General features: G+C 33.6%; 1 long non-coding RNA gene across 1 annotated transcript; it reads left to right on the plus strand.

Moving 5' to 3' along the window:
* Positions 1-8,881: 8,881 nt before the first annotated feature.
* LOC143532571 (uncharacterized) lies at positions 8,882-9,495 on the plus strand. The gene is made up of 3 exons (XR_013135199.1): positions 8,882-9,015; positions 9,110-9,205; positions 9,307-9,495. It is a non-coding gene; the product is annotated as an uncharacterized LOC143532571 (long non-coding RNA).
* The last annotated feature ends 1,231 nt before the right edge of the window (positions 9,496-10,726 follow it).

The raw sequence follows: 10,726 nt of genomic DNA on the forward strand, positions 1-10,726 counted from the left end.
ATGGTTATTTTTATAAATAGTAAAAATTTTGATGAACATCCAAGTGTAATAAAGTTGAAACGTTAATTATAAATTTCAAATATTTGTAAAAACATTAAGTAAATATTAAATTAACAATTTTTAGAAAACATTAAATTAGCAATGTCTGCAGCAAAAATTTCTAACATAAAAACTTATTAAAAATGATGGGATTTAATGTGGAAGTGAAAAGTGGTAAAAATTGTAATTTTTTTGTGAGATACTATAGATATATATGGGATATCATTTAGTATATATAATTATTTTTATTACCATTTCATGAATATCGCAACTTAGCTTACATCCTTTAACAAAAAATTTACGAACTTTATTATTTACCAGCGTTCTATCCGGCGTGTTACGTCAAGCAGATCGAATCTGTTTATATACCCGTCGGTTTGCAGCGATGCACTAATGTGGGTTTAGTTGGTATTATAATTAAACCCAAAAGATTCGGTTGGTAAAACCCAATCGTTGAAACCCTTGCAGGTAAAACCGAGCGTTACGACGGCGAGTTGATAGAAATTCAGTCAATATCGATTACATTCATTTTGATATAAGCAACGCTGCTAAAACCCAAGCGTTAAAACATAAAAAATAAAATCGTCAAATTATCATATAAAAAGACTAACATATAAACAAATACAATATTTAAAACGACATTCGGTTTGTAAAACAGGGGTGTTGGTAGAACTCGAGCATTGCAGGTCTCATGCATTGCGGGGGGTAAGTCAACACAAATTCGTACGGTTTCGGTTATGTTCGTTACGGTACTATATAAACAACGTTGGTAAAATCCAAGCATTAAAACCCAAAAAATAAATTAGTCAAATTAACATAAAAAAAATAAAATATTTAAAACAAACTTTATTCGGCCGGTAAAACTCGAGCATTGTTGATCCCGTGCATTGTGGTGGTGAGTGGACGGGAATTCGGTTGGTTTTAGTTACATCTGTTACGGTACCGGAACTAAAACAAAATGTTTGGTAAAACCTAGGTGTTGTAGCGTAGTCGGTCCCGACACTGCGACAGTGAGCCGATGAAATTTTAATTATCAAATTAAAAAGAATTACATTCATTGCGATACTAGAAATTAAAACAGAAACAAAAACATAAACAAAAACAAAATATAAAAATTTCAGGGGGACCAATGGGGTGATGTGGTTTGGTAAAACTCTGGCATTGGAAAACCCAAGCGTTGTCGGTCTCAGGCGTTGAGGTGGTGCGTGTATGCGAATTCAATCGATTTTTGTCACGTTCGTTATGGTACCGGAACTAAAAATTTTTTTTGTTCAGTTAAATTCGTTACTGTACCAGAACTAAAACAAAAAAAATTAATATAAAAACTGAGGTAGACCAATGATGTGGTGTCGGTTGGTAAAACTCAGGCGTTATCAGTTCTGGGTGTTGAGGCGGTGAGTCTACGCGAATTTGGTTGGTTTCCCACACATTAGTTATGGTACCGGAACTAAAACAAAAATATAACGTTCGGTCGATTTCTGTTACATTCGTTACGTGAGCTAAACTAAAAAACAAAAGTAAACAAAAAACAAAAACTACGAACAATTTGGTGCCGACAAGTGACCCAATAGGACACTTGCAACATCAAACTTCTTTTTTTTATACACTAGTAATAATAACTGTTATATTGTTGATATATATGGATTTCAATTTTAGTTTATATAAATAACATGAGTTACATATTTGACTATTATACTTTTGTAGGTTTGTTTTTTTTAGAACGACGACTTTGTTTTTTGTATTCAGGCCATCGCACTTTACAAATTGAAGAGTCTCTTTGTCCCACTTGGCCAGACTATGTTGTCATAATCGGCCCCCGCTGGCTTCGGAGTTTTGGCTTGGACGTTCACGGGAAACCATACCGCCGGCTGCCACTTGACAGTCGTTGCCACCACAAAAGCAGAACTCTTTCGCGTAACACACGGTTGGACGAAAGCCCAGATGGGCTCCAAATTCAAGTTGACCTCACAAGGCCTAGCTAAAATCCCTTATTGCCGTAATCCATCAAAAGTGACACATGTGGGATCAAACTTAGGTCTCTACTAGAGAACTCAAACCTTCTTAGGTTCGTTAATTTGTTCTAATGGATTATTTGGAGGTTCATTATAACTATATATAAATAGCAACACTCGGTGCCACAGCTTTTTTAAGAGATCTTGAGCTTACGGGTTAAAAAATAAATTTCACATTACAAGCACATCATGGTTCCATGGTAAGTTGGTTAATGTTGAGTTGTTAAGCCTTGTGTTGTTCGTGTCTCTCCCCCTGAATTTGCGACACGCTGTTGTAATGTTCGGGTTTTACTAATGTCTGGGTTTTACCAATTCAACGAACGTAACCGACACTGGCTAAATTTACGTCAGCTCGCATAACGCTCGGGTTCTACCGACCGAATAAACGTCGTTTTAAATATGTTGTTTTTTATCGGGTTTACCAGCAACCCCCGGGTTTTACCAAAGCCCAAGTTTCAACGCTCGAGGTTTACTAACGTCCGAGTTTTGCCGACAGCGCTCGGTGTTTACCAACGCCTAAGTTTAACGACATAATATACGTTGTTTTAGATATTTTAAAATTTCTTATGTGTTTATTAAACAAATTTATTTTTTTGTCTTAATTCTGGTAATGCAGCGAACACTACCGATTCCAACCGAATTCGCGTCGAATCGCCGCGGGAAAAAAAGGACTTCGTCGCGCAACGCGCGGGGAAATCACTAGTTAGAATTAATTATATGACTTGTGTAAATATCTAAAGTTTTCAGCTTTCGCGAAGCATTTATAGGTTCATATGGACTACCTCTTTAATGTGGTGATACACTATATTTTCAAAACCAGGCATGTGGTGTGCACCTATCCTTTATCATTGTTCACCCTTTTATTCAAGTTGATTCTTTGTCTATATTGATCAACAAATTGATCGAAGCTGATCTTTTACCAAATCTCTATGCTAATTACTAAAAATATATGGTGTGCACCTATCCTTTATAATATGAGAAACATAATATCATGGCCTCGATGAAACATGAAAAAGGGGCTATCAGATTTGCTTCCAGTGACCCCAAGAGAGACGATGCAAACAATTAATAATCAATGATACGAGGCATAAGCGGCTTGCTTAAGCCATAGAGAGTCTTACAAATCCTGCAAACATGATCCTTATGAATAGGGCCATAATAGACCTGTGGTTGTTTTCAGCTAGTCACCATTTAGGAATTGAAGGCGTTGTTGACGCCAAGCTAATCACGTTTTGATTTTGAGGTTGAAGTGGGTTAGTCGGATGTCCGGGCATTAGATTTTCAAGGAGGACAAAATAATATGAAAAAAGCCTCACAAACATGTGCATAAAACATGTGGGGGGCCACAATCGTCCTCACAAACAGACAAACACTCCGTGAAAAGATCTTAAATAATTTGGAAGTGATTGGAATAGTTTTCATAAAAACGTTTAGAATGTGAACTAAAAAATAAAAATGTTGTGACTAAAAAACTATGAGAATACACACTTTGCTCTTTATATTATTTAACCTAGGTTAAAATACTAGATATTATACGAGTCAAATAAATCTATATAATATTATTTACTTGAACATAGAAAAAAATTATGTGTTTTAACACATACACAGAACGGGCTAAATAAAATCATATATTACATAGAATGAATAATATATAATGTGATCTAATTTTAATAGATAAAATCGTAAGAATATGTCTTTAAAAAAGAATTTTGACGTGACAATTATAAATCCTGTTAACTCTATAATTAAGACTCTTGTCGATTGAGTTAACTTATTTTTTTTATGTACCTGACAAACTTTAATTTAACTAAAGTGTACTTAGTCCTTGAATATTTAAAAAATAAAAATTAAATTTAGCATCCACTTAAATTTAGTCCTTTAAATATTGTTTTAGCATAACTAGTTAAGTCAAATTGCACTATAAATATATAAAGGTTTATAAGATTTTAATAATTTCTATTAAATGACATTGGTTGATAATAATCCATATTCATTTTATCGTTGCTGTAAAAAAGTGCCCCTAATGGACCCATTAAAAAGACTTTACAACGTTTTACTTTTTTTTGAATTTCAAGCTAATATTTTAGGGCTTATGAGCGGAATGAAGATACGAGCGGATTCATGTAAAACTTAGCTCAAAGCGGTGATCCAGACGGCTTGATTTTTGTTAATTGTAAGTTCAAACACCCGAATTGAAGCATTGTTTCATCGTTTCGGAGCACCGTTTTAAACTAAGTTTTACATCAATCGACTTGTGTCATGCTTCCGATCAAAAGCTATAGATCACTATTTTGAAATTCAGAATAAAGTATAACGTTGTTAAGGCCTTTTTAATGGGGGGCCATCGGGCCAACTTTTTTAAATTTGGGACCGCCGATGATGATAAAATAAATAGCTATTGATCATTATTATCGACCAATACCATTGAATAAAGATTATTAAAATCCAATGCCTCATAAACAAATGCATATAGAAATTATGAACTACTTTTATATTACTAGTATTCAGACCCGCGTGTTGCGGCGGGACCTTTAAATAAAAAAGGACGTATGTAAAAATATTAAAGATCCAAAATGTTAACTCTCAAACTCTATATCAAAATCCTATATCAAGTCGATGTTGAAAAACAACATTCTCAGCTAAACAACCATATTGCAATCTGATATGAAATTAAGAACAAAATAATTAAAGATCCAAATCCTTGAACTGATTCATACAACATAAAGAGGTTTTTAATTATCAAATATTAATCTAAATCAATAGTAAAGCCTAAAAGATGTTCATGAAGAGTTAGAGGTGTTTGTAAATTACATAAGCTAATAAAAGGGAGTAGTAGAAAAGCAAAGGTAAACAAAAAAAAATAAAAAGCAAAACTAAAAATTCCAAATTCCAAAATGTGGAACCTACGTGGAATCTAGATCATTTACTAACCCACAAGAATGAATGGTACATGAAGTTGTAAATGTCATGAAGTTGGAAATGTAGTAAAACTAGGAAGATTTCCGGCGCGTTGCGCCGGGTCAATGTTATTGAAAGTCGTACTCGTACAGCTTATCAAATCGTGCAATACGTCTGCGAGCCGAGGTGAATTCGATCAATGCTATGTTACGAAACCAGTAATAACCCCCACCCCCTTCCCAAAAAAAAAAGTTTGTTAACAGAAAAATACAACAAATTAACATACAAAACACACATTGCGGTTACAAACCAACGACACTTCAGTTGGCATCTGGTTACAATGCTAAAAATAAAGCAAATCATAAATTCGTCCACACCCAAATACAACAATTTAGCATATTTAAGATATAAAAAAATGTGGTGAACAAAAAAAAGCGCATTGCAGTTGAACTGGAATCGAGGGACCAAAAAAAGTAATTGAAAAAACCTGCAGGCTGCGTTTGCGAACTAACGCGTATTCAGTCGGAATCGACTTTGTCAGGACTAAATTGTACATAGAAAACCATGTGTTGTGGTGGTGAACTGACACGAGTTCAGTTGGAATCAGGTTACGACACTGAAATTAAAGCAATAAGTTAATTCGTCCACACTCAAAATACAACAAATTAACATATTTACATAAAAAGACCGTGGCGAAAAACAAAAATATACGGACGTTTTGGCCGTGACCTGACGCGAATTCGTTTGGAATCGATGGACTAAAAAAGAAATCAAGGGGAAAAAACCTTAGGTTGCGACCTCGAGTTAACGTGAATTTGGTCGGAATCAATTGACGGTATCAACGTTTAAAAAACCCATATTTTACGGCAGGTAAACGACACGAATTTAAGAACGAAAAACAAATTAAAAGCAAATAAAAGGGCCGACCAAACACGTAAAAATACATGGACCAATCACATGATTGCGTTGCCAAACTTCTTAATCATTATGAATAATAATAAGTCTCCAGTAAATTAAAAGTAAAAACTCTCACAATCCGAATCTGCCTTTTAATATATATATATATATTATATTATTTGGGCACATTATATTTTAATCATTCAAACCATCACATAAAATATTTAAAATTAATTCGTAATGAATAATTATCATCATTAGTGTTTCTTGTTGGTTTATTGAATTTTAATAATCCCTATTGACTAGTATTGGTCGATAATAATCCTTATTCATTTTATCACCGCTGGCAGTCCCAAATTTTTTTAAAAAAGTTAGCCTCCAATGGTCCCCCGTTAAAAATGACTTAACGGCGTTATACTTTTTCCCAAATTTCTAACTAATGTTTTAGGGTTTTTAATCGGAAGGAGGATATGAGTTAATTGATGTAAAGCTTCGTTCGAAACGTTGCTCCAAAACGGCGGAACAATGCTTCAATTCGGATGTTTGAACTTACAATTAACAAAAAATCAAGTCGTTTGGATCACTGTTTCGAGCTAAGTTTTACATCAATCGACTCGCATCCTATTTCCGAACAAAAGCCCTAAAACAATAGTATGAAATTCGGAAAAAAATATAACTTTGTTAAGTTATTTTTAATGGGGGCCAACTTTTTTAAATTTGGGACCGCCAGCAGTGATAAAATGAATAGGGATTATTATCGGGCAATACCAGTTAATAGGGATTATTAAAATCCAATAAACATTTTCTTTTTAATATTTTAGCGAACATAATTTTAAACTTTGTGATATTTGATGAGTTAAATAAAAGATTTTAAGAAAAGCAAATAAATTTATTTAGAAAATTCATAATTAATTTCATATTAAATTTCAATGGTTAAGGATAAAATAAATCCATAGTTAAATAATAGATATCCACAATTAAATTTATATTAGATATCTACAAATATAAATTTTTAATATTATCATTTAATGAGTAAACTTGGTTATTGTTTTTGCGCTCTGTTCATATTTGCAATTTCAGTCTAAAAGGTTAAAATTTGTTTTCTTCTCGTCTATAGAATTTCATTTTTGTTGTAATTTTCGTCCATCTGTCGGCTCCGATCCGGCACCCTTGGCTGCGTCAATGGAGTGGTGGTTGCGAGCCGTCTGTGGAGGTAAAAGGACAAAAGTAACCATATGCATGCATGTTACTTGTTCAGATCGAATGTGTATTTAACAATTTTGTAGAATATTTATTGATTTCATTTGTTGTATTTTTAGGTTGTATCTTCATGGATTACATACAGTTGTTTGACTTGTTTAATTTGAAGGCTGTCAAGACTTTTTGGCTTGGATTTAAAGCTCTTTGTTTGCTGTTTCTTTGATTACAGTTCTTTTGAGTTATTGACTTCAATTAAAAGTTCTTTGTTTGCTGTTTGTAATATTTTTGGATTCCAAATTTACGAATTAAAGCTCTTATGCGTTTGGTAAATCATTGTGGTCGCCAGAAGTTCATTAAATACCAATTTTGTTGATTTGGGGTATGGACTGAAAACTAGGACTACTTACAGTTGTGATAGAGAGCCTGGCTTTTCTTTTCTTTTCCTTTTTTTTTGGATTTTTTGTTTTTTATACTAATTGTAGCAAAGGAATTACAGTTCTTTGATGTTAAATTACATAATTTATACAAAATCTGCCAATTACTTTGAACCCGCAAACATAAGTTATTGCTAGACATAAATGCAGTTTGGTTGACAGCAGCTCTTATGAATCAATTTGGTTGATTACGGCTATGATGATCATGTATTTGAGCCTATGGTGATAGTTGGGTTGGGTTCCAATTCGGAACCTTTGGTGGGGTTTGAAATATCGTGATTGCTATCTACTGTTGTCAGGATCCAATTCGGAACCCTTGGTGGTGGTCGAAATACCGTTGGCTACTGGAATTGATCGCCCGGCAGCGCGGGGTTCAAAATACTTGTTTAAATAAAATCTTAACAAACATATTTATATATCTATATACTATTATATAATATACGAGTGAAGGGCAAACTAAGACAATGGATTTTTAAGGATTTTACAATTGTTTAAGCAAATGGTTTAAGATTAAAGAGAGACAAAGTGGTCATTTGTAACACAAATATCACATTTCTTTCATATTTTACCAATATAGTTACAATCTTGTTTCCTCTACTTTAATCAAGTTTATGTAAATTTAAAGAATAGTTACAAATTCAACCTCTATCTTTTACCTATCTATTCTTTTTAGTTTCACTTTTAACCCAACTTCCCCTATGATTTTCAAACGGTCATAAATTTTTTGTACGTTAATATTTTTTTTAAAAAAAATTACACCATAAAAACGAACATTTTATTCTCTTTAATTTGAGTATGGTATTACCATAGTTTGTTTAAGTTATAAAAATAACATTTTATGTATAGGTGTTCATGATCCGGTTTTGATGGTTTTGAATTAAACTGTGAGCCAAATCGTTAGTAATGGTATTTTGTCATCGAAAACTGAAACCGGACCGTTGAGAATTGAAACCAACCAAACCGAATCATTACCAACGATTTGGTTTGTACTTCGATAATAAATTGAGTTTAAAATAAGAATTATTAATCTACATATACCGACAAACGATTTCACGGTTTCAAATAACGCCCATAAATCTATACGTGATTTTTAAATTCTGTGTTTCCCACTACATCGCGCGGGCACCCGTGTAGTAGACTAAATATGTGATGGTCAATGATGGTCCTTTTTTAAATTATATGAAAGTGGGTTGGGAAGTTTTCATCAAAACGTTAAACATGTGAACTATTCTAGTGGAGTCCAAAAAACTATCCGGCGTGTAGAGAAATTAGTGGTGGAGTAAAAGATTTCAATTTATGCAGCTGCATTTAAAATAATTTTAATAAAAAAAAACAAAAGCACTCAAACTTTGTATATAAACAACACAAACGAACCCGCTAAGTGCAACCTCCAACTGTTCAATATTGCAAGTTCCTGTAACTCAAGTGAAGAAGAATTAAGATGGCATCCATCTCCACTCCCATTCCTACCTCCTCACCGTCCTTCTCTCTGCTCCAAAAACCAATGAGCACCAACTACGGTTCTCCGGTTCTTCGTATGTTAAGATAATTAAAATAATTATAAGTAATGAGTATACGATTATACCATGGTTATATATAATTAACAAAAAAGTAGTTAATCTTGATCAGGTTTGCCACTGATGAGCAAGACGGCAAGAGTGAGATACTCCGTGAAATGCAAGCCCGCTGCCACATCCACTGACGGTGAAAAAATTATTGTTGAAGGTAATTATGTACACATACCAGTGACTATCTCTTCTAATTCTTTTAAGTTATTTCATGTGATTAATTTGAACAAAATACCGTGTTTTAATTAATTAATACAGGAAAGAACTCATGGCCGGAGCTTGTAGGGGAAAAAGGAGAAGTGGCGAAGGTTACAATTGAGAAAGAGAATCCACTTGTTTATGCCGTGATATTGGGTGAAAATGATCCAATGATTTTAAACTATGTTAGCAACCGTGTGTGGGTTGTGGTGAATTCAGAGGGATTGGTGACCAGAACACCAGTCATTGGGTAGCTTATTGGCGTGATCATTGTATCAAACTTTATGAATAAATAAATGGCGTGTGCTTGTTTTACGTCTACTATTGTTTAAACTTTGTCATGTAAGAACTGTATTATGTACGAATGTTCAAATAAATAAAATGTTTGCATTTGACTAGATCTATCGATTATTTATGTAATAGCATGGTTCTTTTATGATTCATTTTCAGATATATATTAGCCGGTGTAAACACAAATTAATGGGACAGCCATATTAGTCCAAGGTGGTGGAGATCCAACAACTCGATATGGTCCGATATTAAAATATTAGAATTTACAATCTTTTGTCTCTAAATAAACAATGATATTATAGTGGCACGCATTCATATAATTAAAAAGTAAAAATTGTCATGAACACATGACAATATGAGATGCTTACTAAGTTTCTAATGGAAACTTGAACAAAGGGCGACTGCTGTCAAACGTCCTTTTTATAGGTACCTGGGTTGAGGGATAGCTGTATGTAGGGGCGAGCAACTTAACTGCTATAACCGTTAACCGTCATAACCAAACCGATTTTAACTGCTAACCGACATAATCAATGGGTCGGTTTAATGAATTTTTGAAAACCGTCTAATACGGGCCGGTTTTGGTTATTGATAATTCCAAACCCGTCATAACCAAACCGACCCATTTATTTAACCAACAATATGTTTGGGATTAACTTTCACCAAAAATGTTGTCATATTGTACCATTTTTATGTTTTCGGTTCAACGTTAGTAATCGAATTAACTTGAACTTCATTGATGGATTATATAAAGTTGTTTTTTATAATATTTGTTATTAATGCTACCGAATATATATTTTGTTCGATTATGTTATTTCGTATTTTTTAATATATGGTACCAAACTTTTAGGCTCAATTACGTTGTCTTGGTTACGGTTAACCGCCCCATAACCGACTCGCTATAACCATCAAAACCAATTACTCGCAACCGCCATAACGGATCGGTTATGGTTATGGTTATCCATTAACCGACATATCGGTTATGGGTTTTGCGCAAAATCGTCCCAAACCGACCCATGCACACTCTAGCTGCATGTATTCAACGTGCTGCCCCCCCCCCCCTCGCGAAGGGTGACTACGGTATATAAAACCTCCTAACAAAACGTATAATTTTAACATATCTTATTTAAAAACTAACTAACAACTGTTAAATTAAATATAAGAGATCATTTACTTGGTTCAAATTCGGTAA

The sequence above is a fragment of the Bidens hawaiensis genome, unplaced genomic scaffold (genome assembly GCF_021521415.1).
Source record: "Bidens hawaiensis isolate Kalapana, Puna unplaced genomic scaffold, B.hawaiensis_p1.1 tig00009479_1, whole genome shotgun sequence".
NCBI classification, from domain to species: domain Eukaryota; kingdom Viridiplantae; phylum Streptophyta; class Magnoliopsida; order Asterales; family Asteraceae; genus Bidens; species Bidens hawaiensis.